This window comes from Oryctolagus cuniculus, chromosome 9, assembly GCF_964237555.1.
Source record: "Oryctolagus cuniculus chromosome 9, mOryCun1.1, whole genome shotgun sequence".
In the NCBI taxonomy this organism is placed as follows: domain Eukaryota; kingdom Metazoa; phylum Chordata; class Mammalia; order Lagomorpha; family Leporidae; genus Oryctolagus; species Oryctolagus cuniculus.
In genome coordinates this window covers 129771246-129788413 of record NC_091440.1, presented here as the reverse complement: position 1 = coordinate 129788413, position 17168 = coordinate 129771246, and the positions used below count along the sequence as shown (strand labels likewise).

Here is a 17168-nt window from a genome sequence, read left to right as displayed (position 1 = left end):
CTAATTTTATGGTTTTCAACTTTCTGTTTGAACTTTGTTAGTAATATCCTACAGTACATTGGTAGAGAAACCGTAATCCTAAGTTTCTTTCAGTATCAACTAAAATAACTGCTGTTCAATGAAGTATCTCTACTACAGCTATGTAGATCCAGTGCATTCAATACAGTGGCAACGTAGAATCTCCATTCAGCTCACAGATCCTTAAGAGTCTGATTTTTTGCCAGAATTCAGTCCTATACTACCTGATGTCCAACATTTTGAAACAGTGGCCTTAAGTATCTCATACACACATTCATGCACATGTATATATACGTGTATAACTTGTATAAATCATATGTGTGTGGATCTTGGCCGGAGTGGAATTGTGATAAGCACTTTTACTACACTTGATCTTAGCCAAAAGGCTGAGAAGCAATGTGATAAGCACTTCTTAAACTATTAGCTTTTCCTTTATTATACAGTATTACACACTTGTTAGATGAGTTAGAAACTAAAGGAAATTTACAAATAAGAAGACCACCTATAATAACAGCCATTAGAGGCAATCTTTGTGTATATGTGATATATGTGTGTGTGTGTTTATATGCATGTTGGAAATTATATATAAATTATGGTATATATTATAGATGTAATTTTCAGGTAGAAAGTATTTTCCAACAGGAATATATTTACCTAGTTATTACATCTTAAAGTTTCAGTGTGTATCACCTAACATAATATCATGACTCTCATCCATAAAGGAGACTTTATAATCTCTTATTTCAATAATTTAAAGCCCCAACACAGACTCCATTATTTTTGACAGAGTTATAATTACTTATAAATCTAAAATCATGTAAGGATTCTTCAAGTTCCCACAGATAATCACATTCTTTGATAAGCCATATTACATCCAGTGAATTTACTAGGGTACATGTAAGATGGAGTATGAGTTGCATTACTGAGACCCATTGTCCCAAGAGGAAGAAACATGACACACTTTATTTACATTGACATTGACACTTTCAGAGTAAATGTGACTTTGGACATTACAAATCATGGCTTTCAGTACCAGGAAGAGGAGAACAAGCACGGCATAGGATAATTTAAAGTCAAACAGGCTAAAACTGTTTTTGAAATGTGAGTGGCTTGAAGACAGAAAATTTAAGATTTCTTCTGTAATATGTGTGGAGGCCGTAAACTGTCATATCTATGATAGTCCCCTTAATGCCCAAAACAGGTCACTAAGAAACTCTGGAGCCACCTAAGGGTGGTGTTAAGTCTTCCCCAGAGGATTAGCACCGGGGCACATGGATTACTCACTCATGACAGAGTGAACTGGGCACGAGCAGGCGAACAGTCACTCTCAGAACAGCCATCGTCACTCTTTCTCTTTTGGCCTTTCACAGTTTCTGGTTATATTACATCATCTTTTCCTGATGACCTTTTTTATTTAAGAGAAACTACGATGATATTTTCAAAGATGTTTGGACCTTAAAAGTTTTCAATAAACAGGGTGCTAACTCAGGAAATCATGTCAAGTTAAGCATATGGGGCTTATATGTCTATAATAAAAAAGAAACAATGAAATAAATGAAATAAAGTAACTGTATACTGTTACCAGGTACCTAGTATTATAGAGAACTACAATGAAACAAATATCTCTTGCTTAAGATTATGTCCTTCAGTCAAATATTTATCCCACAAGTATTTATCAAGTTGGTACTGTAAAATGTTTGTATTTCATGTACATTTTATACAAAGACACATAAATGAACAGGCATCAGCAGATGTGTCAAGCCTACAGGACACAATATGTCCATGTGTATTAAAATCATCTTTCTCTAAGTATCTCTCTACAGAATTTTCTTCAAAAAATTCCAAACTTTCTATATTGGAACTTGCATCAGAGCAAGCTTAATTTTCTCCATGAGGGTGACTATGACTTTTAAATATACAGATTAAATAAGAAGGTGAATGAATATCAGCTTATATTTTTGCTATTTCCAACGTTTCATAACATAATGACTGAAGAAGGTAAGGTACAACACACTTATGAAACAAATCAACAAAAAGTTCTGAAGTCATGAACACTATTGGAAAAGAGAGCACATGAAGCCTGCATCACATTAATTCCTAAACCTGAAAAAGATAACATAGAGAAAGAGAGCTATCAACCAATATCCCTGATGCACATGGATGCAACATCCTCCACAAAACATTAGCAAATCGAATCCAACAACTCAGGAAGATCATTCACCCGGACCAAGTGGGATTTATCCTTGGTATGCAGAGATGGTTCAGCATTTGTATATCAATCTATGTGATACATCACATTAAAAAACTGAGGAACAAAAACCATATTGCATTTCAATAGACAGAGAGAAAGCATTTGATAAAATACATCTTTTCATGATAAAAACCTTAAGTGAATTGGGTATACAAGGAACATTTCTCAACTCAATCAAGACAATTCATGACAAACCCATGACCAGCATCCTATTGAATGGGGGAAAGCTGGAAGCATTTCCATAAAACCTGGGACCAGACAAGGATGCCCACTCTTGCCACTGCTATTTATTATGTTCCTGGAAGTTTCAGTCAGAGCCATTAGGCAAGAAAAAGAAATAAAAGGGATACAAATTGGAAAGGAGGAAATCAAACTAACCTAAAGTTCAGATGGAATGATCCTACATATAAGAGATCCAAAAAACTACATTATATAAATTCATAAAAGAGTTTTGCAAAGTAGCAGAATATAAAATCAACATAGAAAAATCAATAGCTTTTGTATACACAGACAATGTCATGGCTGAGAAAGAACTTTTATGATCAGTACCAATCACAATAACTCTAAAAAGAACTAAATATCTTGGAATAAATTTAACTAAGGATGTCCAATACCTCCATGATGAAAGTTACAAAACACTAAATAAAAAATTAAAAGAGAACATTAAGAAAAGGAAAAATATTCCATGTTCACGGAGTGAAAGAATCAGTACCATCAAAATGTCCATACTACCCAAACCAATTTACAGATTCAATGAAATCTCAATAAAAACACCAATGACATTCTTCACAGATCTAGAAAAAATGATGCTAAAATTCACATGGACACAAGAGAGACCCTGAATAGCTAAAGCTATCCTATGCAACAAAAACAAAGCTGGAGGCATCACACTATCTGCTTTCAAGACATAATACAGGGCAGTTAAAATCAAAACAGCTTGGTACTGGCACAAAAACAGATGCGTAGATCAACAGAACAGAAGACAAACTCCAGAAATCAATCCACGCATCTACAATCAACTTATCTCGACAAAGCAGCTAAAATTAATCCCTGAAGCAAGGATAGTCTCCTTAACAAATGGTGCTGGGGAAACTGGATCTCCATGTGCAAAAGTTTGGAACTAGACCCCTACCTAACACCTTACACAAAAATCGACTCAAAATGGATCAAAGAGCTAAATGTATGACCCTATACTATCAAATTACTAGAAAATATTGGACAAACTCTGCAAGGCATGGGCACAGGCAGAGACTTCATGAAAAAGATCCCAGAAGTACAGGCAGTCAAAGTCAAAACTGACAAATGGGATTACAACAAGCTGAGGAGCTTCTGCACTACAAAAGAAACACTCAGCAAAGTGAAAAGGCAACTGACAGAACGGGAGAAAATATTTCCAAACTATACAACAGATAAAGGGTTAACATCCAGAATCTATAAAGAACTCAATAAGTTCAACAATAACAAAACAAAAAAATCTGGTTCAAAAATCTGAAAAGGACTTGGACAGGCATTTTTCAACAGAGGAAATTCAAACGGCCAACAGACACTTAAAAATGCCCAGGATCACTTGCTGTCAGGGAAATGCAAATCAAAGCCACAATGAGGTTTCACCTCACTCCAATTAGAATGGTTCACAAACAGAAAACAACAAACAACAAACGCTAGTGAGGATGTGGGGGCAAAGGTACCCTAATCCACTGTTGGTGGGAATGCAAACTGGTGCAGCCACTGTGGAAGACAGAATGGAGATACCACAGAAATCTGAATACAGACCTGCCATATGATCCAGCCATCCCACTCCTGGGTATTTACCAAACCAAAGGATATAAGCGTCTGAAAGAGTTAGCTGTACCTCCATGTTCATTGCAGCACAATTCACAATAGTGAAGATGTGGATTCAACCCAGATGTCCATGAACTATTGACTGTATAAAGAAATTATTAATATAAAAACTATGGAGTACTATTCAGCTTTAAAAAAAAACAAAAACATAATGAAATCCTATCTTTTGTAACAAAATGAATAGAACTGGAAACCATTATACTTAATGAAATTAGCGAGTCCCAAAAAGATAGATACCATATGTATTCCCTGATCCATGGTAACTAATCAAGCACCTGAAATGTAATGTATTGGAGTGAAATACACATTGTGAGATTTGAGGACTATTACAGCCCTTGTCTCTTCTGTTGAGAATAGAGTTTTTCCCCCTTTTTTCTTCAAACTATTTGTTGAATTATTTTACTTAGTGTAAGGTTACCTTTACTATTACTGAACAAACTGAAAATATACCTTTGTAAAAATTAAGAGTGGGAATGTGAGAGGGAGCAGGAAGAAGGCTTGCAGCATGGGTGAGAGGGAGGATGAGGGGAAAAAGTCCTATGTTCCTAAATCTGTATATATGAAATACATGAAATTTGTATAATTGGTATAAGTTAAATAAAATTTAAAGAGAGAGAGAGAGAGAACACGCATCTGGATGACTTAAGTGGGTGAATGAGTGGTAAAGATAAAAGGGGGGTGATCACTTTAACTGTATTTAAGAATGTGTAAATTTTTGAAAGACTCTAGATAACCTAATTTGGAAAAATTATGCAAAATGTTTGTCACTTAGTAAATGAGATGAAAACACTGGGTCTCCCCCAAACCAAAGTGGATGGTGGGGATGGGGTGGGGCCGCAAATCTGGCAGGAGTCAGGTCCCCAAGCAAAACACTGCACCACAGCTCGGACACCACAGCCTGCTTCCACCAAGCCCTACCAGGCGCAACTGCTTCTCGAGGCTGTGCTCAAGGCTAAGGACCAAAGCTTTCTGCTTGGCTGCTGGACGCAGGGGCCCACAGGGCTCTCACTCTCTGCACCCACCACTGGCCCAGCTGCAGGAGACTACACACCTGAAAGATCCCAGTCCGGCACCACTGTGAGCACAGGAGTCTGGGAACATCCATGACTGTGGGACACCAGGTCCATGGCAGGACAGGAGCACAGCCGTCCCTGGGCAGTGGTCAGTTCTCTCCCCCCAAATCACCCCCCCCGCCCCAGTTCCCACCCCACCATCCTCTCCCTCTCCCATTTCTTCTTCATTATGGTTCATTTTTAGTATGACTTTATATACAGAGGACCAACTCCATGCTAATCATAGACTTCAACAATTTGCACCAACACAACATATAGAGTACAGTTTGGGGAGAGAATTTGCAGTCTATTCTCATATTACGATTCAATAGGGACAGAGGTCCTACATGGTGAACAAGTGCACAGCGACCACTGTTGTTCCTTTAACAATTAACACTCTTTTTTATGACGTCAGTGATCATCCGAGGCTCTTGCCAATGGGCTGCCAAGGCTATGGAAGCCTTTTGTGTCCATAGACTCCATCAGTTCCTAGAGTTTTATTGTATCTAATATGTATATGTATCTAATATGTATATGTATCTATAATATTGTATAGAATATGTATCTAATGCTCAAGTCAGTAAAAAAGAGCACTTTACTATTATCCATGTTTATAGATGAGGAAATCCAAACCAGAGAATTAATTTGCTCCAAACAAATGTCAGGGTTGGGTCCAGTATTATGGCGTGGCAGGTTAGGCCACCACCAGCACACCGTATGGCTGCAAGTTCATGTCCTGGCTGCTTCCTTTCCCATCCAGCTCCTGCTAGTGGGAAAGCAGTGGAAGACGGCCCAAGTGCTTGAGGCTCTACACCCATGTGGGAGACCCAGAAGAAGCTCCTGACTCCTAGATTTGGCCTTGTCCAGCCCTGGGCATTTCTAACTTTTTCAAATATATAAGTGTTTAAAATATGCCCGCATTACATTTGGAACTCAATTATTCCTGTCCATGAAATACAGTGAAGGTAACGTAAAACAAAGTATGTGAAAGGCATGCCGTGCTGCCTGGCACAATGTAACCAGCAGTAAAGTTATGCTTCATGTACTTGATGAATCTCCTCTTCTGTGGCTGGAATCCCCCTATTCAGTAGAAATTCATCTTTATTGTTATACATGCCCATGGATGAAATACCCATTCATGAGCAGAGCAGAAAACAGACTATGCTATGTTCACAGTAAGTACAGAAACTGACATTCCTGTGGTCCTTCACTAGCCTTGCTACAGGGATACAGAATCAACTTACAAAACAAGTTAAATTAATTGAATGGATATCGATGTTTCTGTGGTTGCAAACATTTCCTTCACATAGAAAAAATCTTGAATATGTTCTGTTAGTTTTAACTTTCTACAGAGTTTAAACTTCATGTTGGAATCAACTCTCCTGAAGCTGAAACACTGAAGAGTGAAGAACAGCAGGAGAGAATACAGAGCAGGTGTCTCAAGCACGGTTAACATGTCATTTTTAACACAAAGCTGGGCAGAGTTTCTGGTACTCTGTGGATCTTCACGTTCTCCATAAAAATAGACGCCATCAAGGCTGGCTGACCCCAGTGTGGGAGATGCCACACGCTTTGTCATGGTTTGGATGATAATCTAGGTGCCCGCTACAGGTCAATGTATGGGGGGCTTCTTCCCTAAAGTCTTACACTGATGGTTAGTGAGAAAGGGTGGAGATTTGATCCAAATATGGTGTCTAAGAGGTGGGCTCAGCATAAGATGTTCAGGTGATTGGAGCATGCTATTGGAAGGTGATTCTCTTGAGAGGGTTGACGTAAAAGCCAAGTTGGGCAGCCAAGCTCCTTCTACTTCTTCGCTTGCCCTGTGATGCTCCCTCTGCATGCTTCTGCCACAATTAACAGACAGCAGACCAACAGCGCTACCAATCTTCAACTGTGAATCTCCAAAACTGTGAGCGAAAACAAGTCTCTTTCTAAGCAGATTCTCTCAAATATTTTAAAGTAATGAAAAGCTGATTGGTATGTACTTGAATGCCTTTTCATAGAAGTAAGTAGGTAAATCACTTGATGTAAGTGGAATTTTTACAGAGGAAATTGATTTCTGTTTTCTCCCACTGGTACTCAATATCATGGTGGAGGTAACAGGAATGAGACATGCATATGTTGAACAAGATATCTCACATTATCTGCTGCCATCAGTCATAATATTATCGTAACCCTCCAAACTTAATCTGCCTTCTTCTCTCCTTCTGAGAGCCTTTGTTAATCAAAACCATCATCACCTATCTCTATCCAAAATAGCCCCCTCCTACCTTTCCTGAGATACCTCTCAGTATCTATCCCCTTTTGACTTTGGAATTATTCTTTGTCACATAATGCATCTGTTCTGTTAGGGAGTTAACATCTGCATCACCAAAGTATAAGCTCTACGAAGCAAGAGAGCTCTTGTGCTTGCCTCTGAAACTTCCGAGTTCACGTGCGTGACCTAGATAATCAAATTAATGAGTGACTCTTAACAACATACAATGACTTGCTGACCTAATATTTTTGCAACTTTTTCTGTAAATACAAACGAGAATTTTTCTACTTTACAGATAGATACTCAGACCAATCAATCAGTTCCTAAATTTGACAATGGAGTACATGAAAAATAGGGAATCAGGACTTTCTGTAATCCACTTTCACGAACCTCTGGAGATACGGGTACCAAAGAGCAAATGACATTGATTCACATTCATCAAATGTGAACTGGATTTCCCTTCGGTTTCAAGCCCTGTGCTCAGTCTGGGGAATACAACAGTGCATTAGACATTCTCCTAGCTTCTATCCGCACAGCTTAAAGTCTAAATGCTTGATAAATATTGTACTAATGTGCAGAAACTACTGAGAAATGTGAAATTCTAAGACAACTATAATTTCCATTGGTATCAGTTAGCTCATTTACTTGTATGACAAAGGATAAAATCTTTTTACTAGAAAATGAAAAGGGGACTGGCACAACACCCTATCTGGAATCCTTTCTGTCCTCTTATGAGAGTGTCATTTTAGAGTAATGACACACATAAAAATTACTGTGATTTAAACTTGTGTTGTAGGAGTTAAAGACATTGCATCTTAGAATGTGGAAACAGCTTCAGCAGTATGTCATGGCATACACTGTATTTTAAAAGTCTCAATTTTCTTTGTGAAATTATAATTTTTTTTCAGAATTAAATTTCAGAATTAAATGAGTTTTTATTTTTTTAAAAAAGGTTTGAAAACCCAAAAACACTGTGGCTATTTGATAAAGCTTGAAGGGTATTAAATAAATCAAATTTGTAAACTGCTTACCGTATAGTTACAAAGACTTAGTATGTGGTCAATATTCTATCATTATTTTGGAGACGAAAAATAAAATGATAAAATATTTTATGGAAGCACTTGAAAACAAACTGTATTCCTAAGAGCAAATTCTGAAATTGAGAACTAGAAAGATTTTTTCTTTCCAAATTTGGATGTTAGAAGCCAGTATCAGTAGCTCACACACCGCTGTGGGCAGCTAATGCTCACCTCTTGATTCTACATCAAATCTTTCTGCAATGATGCTTGGTTGAGTTAGGAAAAAGTGAAAAACAGCCAAAAATGATGTTCACTAAGTTCTTTCATTAGCATATTCACGAATTTTTTTTCCGCATCCTACTGGTGCCACGCAAGAGTTAGAACAGAGTGCCTTTGCCAAAATTACAGGCAGAAGAAAAGACATTGGATGTGATATGAATCTTTCAGTTAAATCTCTGTTTTGACAACCTTCAGAATCAGAACATGACATGAAAGTGAAAATTAAGTAGTAACAGAATCCGCCCCAGGAGGTACTTATCAACAAGAAAAACCAGAATACAGAAATGGTGTGCATTGTGCCAACGAACACACCTCCTGTGGATCAGCTGAAGCAGCACACATGTGTTCCCCAGTGACTGAAACAACACCTCCCTTAGGGATTTCTCTCATTGCTTGGGTGATGGAACCACCCAGGGCAACCTCATCCCATCATTATTAGCAATGAAAGTCACGCTTGTATTTATTGAATATTGTATTCCTTAGTCACTTTTATCCTTGTCACTTTAAAAAAGAATTAATTTTGCTAGCGTTTGTAATAGGGACTAAGACATCTACAACATATGTAGTTTGTTAAATATGGAATGTGTTCGTGCAAATGCCACTCACACAGGCTTCGGCATGACTGACATCCCCGAGGTGTGAAATGAAACACTTCTGTTCTCTGCAGGGCTGTGCGGAACAGCAGACAGCTGCAAAGGCAAGGAATCCCTGCCTGTTCTTGCTAGCTGTGTGCCTCACGTTCTGCCACTGTGAAGAGCCCTGTATTCATGTGTTTGCTGTGACTTTAACAAAATATCTCATGTTGGGTATTTTGTAAAGAAAAGAGGTTTATTCTCCTCACTGTTCTGGAGTCTGGAAGATTGAGTGGCGCCATCAATGTGACTTTTGCAGAGGACACCCTTGGCTGGGTCACATCACAGTGGGTGGCATCACACTGGGGACAGTGCAACAAGAACAGATGGCATGGTAACACAGGACGGGACACTGGGTGAGAGGCCAGTAGTGACCCCACTGGACTCTACCTTTAAAAGGGACCACCATCCCCTAAGATCACCTGTCTGGCCAAGCTTCCCATAAGCTCAAGCCACATTCCAACCATGACACACCCTGTGCTGTCACCCCACTATGACTAATATGGTGGACTACTCATTGTAGCCCAAATTCTTAGCATACATACTCGATGATTAGTTCTTAAACTCACTTGAAAAAGTACATTCCTATTTCAAGAAATAGTTGGCAAAGCTAACGTCAAGTATGTAGAAAATTAAACTTAAGAGGATCTAGTTTTCCATTTTCCTATTTAGACTCTCAACTGTTGTGGTGAGATTCCAGGAAGACAATAAACATCAATAAATGTTGACAGGTTTAATGTACTCTGAAGGAGAGAAAATATTTTCCCATATTTCCCTGTGCTTTATGGTTATTTATACTAAGTGTTTTCCTTTGCTTGCACCTGTCATTTTTGTCACTTGCCTTCAGACAAACATATTGGGTAGGTAAATTCAGAGAGAAAGTGAAAACTAGAATTTAAGAACGTCATAGAAGTAGAAAATTGAAATGTTTCAATTAATAGTTGCAAGACGAGTGAGAATTTTCATGAAAGGGAGCTTCCTTCATTATGTATAAAACATATCAAACTAAATGTATTTACAAGAAATACATAATTCATTTATGTGTTTAAGGAAACAGAAGGCCATGTGAAATTCCACATAGCCAACATCAATGTTTTCTTGAAAACTAAATACTGTCCTTCTTCAAAATTTCAAGTATCTTGGAGTTTCACTTATCAATTGTACTGGTAGCATCTAACGTTTATAATATATCTACTATTTACCAGGCAATATCTTTTCCTGCTTAACATACTTTGATTCATTTATCTCTTTGCTTATCTATCTATCTATCTATCTATGTAGCAGTGTGTAAGGGAGAGAAGATAGGAGGCAGTTTTGGAAAGCGGAGAGAGAGAACAAGAGAGAGAAAGAGAAAGAGTGAGACAGATTTCTCGTCTATGGTTCTACTTCTGTACTTCCCCACTCCAAATTCTTAAAACAGCTAAGACTCAGCCAGGGCTGGAGCCAGGAGCCGGGAACCCAATCAAGATCTCTTACGTGGGTGGCAGGAATCCAACCACTTGAGTTATCACTGTTGCCTTCCAGGTGTGCGCTGGTTAGAAGCCTGAATCAGAACTGGAACCAGCAATCAATCCCAGACTCTGAAATGGGACACAGGCACTTTAACCTGGGTTTCAACTGGTGGCCAAACTCCCACCCCTCATCTGTGCTTCACCCATCTATTCCCTGGGTAGCATTATTTTATTTTACAAATGAGAACACAGGAACACAAAGGTGAATAATCTGACTGAGTTGAGATTTGAAGTCAGGCACTCTGGCTTTCAAATCCGTGCTTTAAGGCCGACACTACACTGTCTGCCCATGCTTTCACAGCCCCTAACTGAACTTCCCACTCTGACCACTGCTACCTTTCCTTCCAACCACCCTGTACCAACAGCCCCGCCCAGGCATTCAGCAGTCCTCTGTGAACCTACTTGGGCATCCCACCTCGCTCACTTCAGACAGAATCAAGCGTGCAGCTAACCCGTCTGTCTCTGCCAGCTGATGTGACTGAGCATTTGTGAAGACCATGGCGGTGACAATGAGAAGAACAATGACTTGAAAAAGCACATATACCTAAAGGAAATGAAACCAGGACCTTAAGAGGATATCTGTGTTCCCATGTTCATGGCAGCACATCCAAGACATGGAAACATCCTAAGTGTCCCCTAATGAACATAAAACCCCTACGTATCTCTTGGTTGATGAACAACATTCACCTCTTAACGAGGAGGGTCTACCATTTGCAATGATATATGAGTCTGAAGGACATTATACCAAGGAAGATAAGCCAGGCACGGAAAGACACAGAAAGGTGGGATCTAAAAGACTGCTATTAGGGATCTCTCACCCGTGCCACATAAGGAGAAACCAGGTTCAACTCCAATCAGAAGACCATGGAGGCAAGAGCTGGTGCACACTTTTGCTGCTGAGGTGTGGGGAGAAATGGTAGCCAAATTAAGGGAGGTAGTGTCTGCAGTAACTTGCATTCCTTCCACTTACACAGGCAAAGGCAGTGGCGTTTCCATCAGATAAAGAGCACATTGCATTTACTGGTCAGAGCTACACCATGACGGCAGTGGCCACAGGAGGCTGCACAGCGGACTACGAGGAGCTGGGGCATCAAGACTCACGGCTGGGGCCAGACTTCACACTCCATGGGTAAGCACAGATCAAGGCTTTGCCAGGGCAGGAGGTTGTATTCCATACTGCCCCTGGCCCAGGCAATAGCAAAGATCAACAAGCATCTCTCCCAACAGAATCATCATCTAGATACCAGCAGCATAGAGGATGACCAAAAATTTGGGTTGCAGGTGGGAGGGAAGTTATGGGGGGGGGAGCCATTGTAATCCATAAGCTGTACTTTGGAAATTTATATTCATTAAATAAAAGTTAAAAAAAAAATTGTTTTTGTTTTGCAGTAATGACTTTAAGAGTTGTGGTCGTGATGTTGGCAATTCTTTATATCCCTTATCCCTCCATGGCTACTAGGAAGAGGAGCAGGCTCAAGAGATCTGGATGGCAGAAGGATGAAGGAGACTTTTTCTTGCCTATGTCCACTCCCATGGTCTCTGGTCATGGCAGTCTTCTCACCGAGCTCTGCCTGGGATCTGGTAACAGGGCTCTGAGCACTCAGACACCTGAAAGCAATGGGACATGTACTCACACGATGCTGGTAAGACTAAAATATTCTAGGTAACACTGAGCTAGCTGATTTGCAGGAGTGTTCACTGACCACTTTAATTTCACCAGCACCTCAACATGACTACCCAAAGAGGGGTGGAATTTGGAAAGCAAACTAGTGTGTACTAGAGAAGTAAAAAAAAAAAAATCCCAGGTAGGTATACCACAAGGTTATGTCCACTTGTTACACAAATAATTCTAGTCACACACAAATCAATTTCTAGTCCTGTGGCTATCTAAGTACAGACATTCAAAGGCATTTGGACATAGGCCAAGAGAAACATCCACAGAGACAGCCAACTAGATGGACACAGCACAGCAGGCTGCGCTCTTGTGTGGTGGAGTGGGGGTGGCGGGGAATCAAACGCAGGCAGAGGACAGACAACCAAGAGTCCAGAGCTTTTCACAGAAAGTCGCACAGCTGTTGGGCCATTCAGGGGGCCAGCGGGCCGGTCACCTACCATGAGCTCTTCTCAGGCGGACGCTCCCAGTCCCCTTCCTGTGCAGCCTGCTCATACAGCCACGTCCAAACAAAGACCGTTTCAAGCGCTAGTGTGTAATAGATTCTCCTTCAGGTTTGTGCCCACAAATGCATGTGAAATAGAAAAAAAAAAAAAAAAAAAAAAAACACACAAAAATGGTACTCTAGTTCAACACTCCAGCATAAAATACACTTTGTAATTTACTTCAGTGCTTCGTTCTCCAGATACTCAAACTGATTAAAAGGTCTGATTTTCAAATAGTCATTGTTTTCTAATTCTGAGCGGACGAAACATTAACTCACTCCTCCTTGCTTGCAAACAGAGCACCTGCATGATGCTCACTTTCTAGAAGGCCACGTCTTGATGCCTGGAACGGCACTTACAACATTTCAGGAGAGTTTCCTGCAGGTTTCGGAGCAGCAGAACCGGTTCTAGAATTCTGATTTCGGTAAATAGAAGGGCAGATCTGGGAATGTATGTGTGTCAACAAGGCATCCAGAGGACTTGCAAAACTAAACTCATGGGACCTGGTTAAATATTAGGTTGAGCTGCACGAAACTGCTGGTTTTTGGGTAAAATGTTAACATGCCTTAGCAATTTCATGTGGCTCAAATTATGGCGAATATAAAAATGCCAACTTTGGGCATTCAATCTAGAGTCCAACACTCAGCAATTCTGATTCAGGGGGTACAGGATGGGGAGTGGACATCTATCAGTATTAAAGATACAGACTGTTAATGATTTGGCAATGTTTAGGGACCCCTGATTTGACCCCAAGGTGACTTCCCCCATTATTTCTGTACAAGTATGCATTGTTTCATTGCCTATTAAAGTTTGGAAAACCAAATTAGCACAATAACTTTTCCAGAAATGCTGCTGCCACCTTCCCCTTTATTTAACAGGAGGCTGCATTTCCTTGTCCTTCCTCCTATCAGCCTGTTCACGGGGAAGTGAAGGTTTGTTCTGGCATTTTTCCTGGGAAATGAGGTGAAGCAGGTGAAACATGGAGCAAAGAAAGCTGATGTGCTGTCCTCACATCAAGGAGAGGAAGGAGAGAAGCTGTCTGCAAACGAGAAACTCAGACTGAGTCCCGGCACCTCTGCCAGCCAGAGTTCTGCCTCAAGAGTAGACGGCGGTCTCTGACGGCCAGGTGCCAATCTTTTCAGTGTGATTCATGTAAAACTCTCCAGAATTGACTGACACTGTCATTTTACAGCATACAGAATGAGATGCGGACTGAATTAAAATACCGAGAGAGAAAAGGGAGAGAAGGAAAGAGATAAAGCATATAGCATTGCTACGCACATTCAGAAAATAAGTTGAATTTGAAAATGATAACATAGAAGGAAAAAGGGGTTCAAGTTGTTTTAGAAGTTTTATCAACAAGACACAGACGAATCAAGTTTTATAGGACTTTGTAGGGAAGAAGAAATTAAAAATGATATTTAGGGGCAGATGTTCAGCCTCGCAGTTAAGATGCCCATGACCCATCCTGGAATGCCTGTGTTCAACGCACAGCTCCAACTCCTGGCTCTGGTTCCTACCTAACGCAACCTGGGAGACAGCGGCGATGGATCAAGTGTTTGGGTTCTTGCCACCCACGTGGGAGACAGGGATTAAGTTTCCAGTAAATGTCTACTACATCAGCTAATAGTCTAGGGATTAATCTTCCTAATAACTCTGGAAGACTTGGGTGTATAATTCTATCTCTGCAGGTGAGGAATATGAAATTCAGAGGTATTACACAACGTGTTCCACCTGCACAGCCTGTAAGTGACAGAGTTGAACTGTGCCACGACAAGTGTGATCTGATCAACACCAGGTCACTGTTAACTTAGAACCATGCCGTGCCTGGTTACTCAGAAAATTCAGAAAATGAACTTGATCTGTATCACCTTTGTAATGAGCACACTGAGAAATTCAGAATGAATGTTTATATATATATTTATATATGAATATATATTTATATTTCATTTAGACTGCTTCTGCTCAGCAAAAGTGAATCCTCTGTTAATATTACAATATCAGACAGAATAAATAAATTTAACTTTTATCTTGCCATTTCATATGTACCTGGAAAGCAGCAGGTCTTGAGTTGCTGCACTCTAGTGAGAGAGCTGTGTGGAGTTTTAGGCTCCTGACTTTGGCCTGGTTCAGCCCCAGATGTTGCAGGTATTTGGGGGTGGAAGTTTCTCTCTCTCTCTCTCTCCCTCCCTCCCTCCCTCCCTCCCTTCTCTCCCTCCCTCCCTCCTCCTCCTCCTCTCCCTCCCTCCCTCTCTCTCTCTCTCCCTTCTCTTACCCTTTCTACCTTTCCAATAAACAAAAATTAAGTCCATAAAAGTTAAACTTGCCATTTCAGATCACAAGCAGGAGTCGAATCTTAAAAGGCTGCATTTCTGTGACATGTGCTGTCTGCTGTGCACCAGAAACCAGCCTCCTCCCCTTCTGAGGCCCACAGCGAGGCTATGCCTCCCCGGCACGCTTGCAGGAAGGCATGGCTGTGCCTGGACTCCAGCCAAAGGGAGGGGAGGAGACACGGTGTGCTTTCCGAGGCAAAGGCCTTGGCAAACTCTCATTGTTCCTTCCTTACTCCCAGCGCACCAGAGGATGATGAGGTCTGAGAGGGGGAACTAAAGGACAAAAGCAGTGTGGGTGCCCACAACCCTCCCCAAGAATATGCGCTTTGGGTACTGTGAATGTTCCTCATGGGGAAAAGCAATCTTCTACTGAACTAGAGTCACAGAACCATGTTCACTAACAGTAGGCAGAATTTAATAACAAACATCAGTTTAATATGGGTGTACCTCCCTACATAAGGCCATGGCGGAAAAAGTGACCTTTCTGAGTTGCTCCTCTGTTAAAAAAAAAAAAAAAGTAGCAATAATTTCAACTTTATGAAATTATTGTAAAACTAAATAATTGCTATTAAACTGCTTTATACTCATAATCACTAAGCAAATCTGTAACTTGAGGGCCATTGTTTTCAAACGCATGATTCATCTGCAGTCTTCAGGAAAACAGTTATTTTTATATCTTTATGGAAATATAATTTATATGTCATAAATTTTATATATTTTGAATGTATAATTCAATGAGTGTTAGTACATTTAAAGAGTTTTACAAACACTAGTACAATCTAATTTTGGAACTTCTGTTTCACCCTCAGAAGAAATTCCATGTTTACTTACAGTCTCTCCTTCCTTCCACTCCCAGTCCTACAAAATCACTGATCTACATATCTATATATCTAAATATCTGGCTTTCTCTGGACATTGCATCTAAATGAAATCAGACAACCGTGTTCTTTTGTGTTTAAATTCACTTTCGGTTTTTTTAAAAAAAATTATTTATTTATTTGAAAGTCAGAGTTACATACAGAGAGGAGAAGCAGCAAGAAAGAGAGAGAAAGGTATTCCATCCAATGGTTCACTCCCAATTGGCCACAATGACCATTGCTGCACTGACCCGAAACCCGGAGCCAGGAGCCAAGAGCTTCTTCCAGGTTTCTCACCTGAGTGCAGGGGCTCAAGCATTTGGACCATCTTCCACTGCTTTCCCAGGCCATAGCAGAGAGCTGGATTGGAAATGAAGCAGCCGGGGTCTCAAACCAGTGTCCATATGGGATGCCTGCGCTTCAGGCCAGGGTGGTAACCTGCTGCGCCACAGCACTGGCCTCTGGATTCAATTCCTAATTGTCATGTTTGAGGTTCAGTGATGTTGTATCAAGTACCTGCACACTGTTCTCTGATTGGCAGTTAATATTCATGGTATGGATACAACAAATATTGTTTATTCTTTTACAGTCGATGGCCACTGGGTTATTTCAAATTACTGGCTATTTTGAGTAAACGCTACTGCAAATAGTGCTATAAATTTAATTCTGTAGACGTGCATTTTCATGTTTTAGGAGTGAGGTTTAAGAGTTCCAATTTCTCCATGTCCCAGCACCATTTAGAATTTTATTTTTTATTAAAGTCATCATTGTGAGTGAAAAAAAATTATACCTCATTACTGGCTTGATTTCGATTTGCCTGGTGGGTAATAATCTGGATACCTTTTCATGAGCTTATTAGCCATTTGCTTGTCTTCTTAGGAGAGATGAATATTCAAATCCTTTGCCTATTTATTAAATGTATTATTGAATTTTTCAAAATTCACCTTTCTGGAGATCAAT

At 40.1% G+C, this 17168-nt stretch overlaps 1 non-coding gene across 1 annotated transcript; it reads right to left on the bottom strand.

Annotated features, from left to right (window-relative positions):
- Positions 1–233: 233 nt before the first annotated feature.
- LOC138843925 (U2 spliceosomal RNA) lies at positions 234–416 on the bottom strand. Its single transcript, XR_011379137.1, has one exon. It is a non-coding gene; the product is annotated as a U2 spliceosomal RNA (small nuclear RNA).
- Positions 417–17168: the final 16752 nt, after the last annotated feature.